Raw genomic sequence first — 331 nt, forward strand, 5'->3', positions numbered from 1 at the left:
ACACTGTGAAGGTTTTAAAAAGTCACCTTCACAGCATTTTGCTGTGAAGTTTCAAGTGTAAAATGTTGGTCTCACGGGTCTCACGAAAACATACTGGTCTCACATGATCCCAAGTCTATATATATATATATATATATATATATGATATATTTCAAATACAACCAATGCAACCCAATTAATTGAGATATTTATAGAAATGATGAGAGTTCATTTATTATGATTTGAATATTTATGGAAGATGAATAAGATTCATTAATTATGACCAATACTTTATATTAGAAAATAATCAAAACTTCTATAAAATCACATATTCATCAAATTAAATAGACGA

Source organism: Cynara cardunculus, assembly GCF_001531365.2.
Source record: "Cynara cardunculus var. scolymus isolate 2C chromosome LG 3, CcrdV1, whole genome shotgun sequence".
In the NCBI taxonomy this organism is placed as follows: Eukaryota; Viridiplantae; Streptophyta; class Magnoliopsida; order Asterales; family Asteraceae; genus Cynara; species Cynara cardunculus.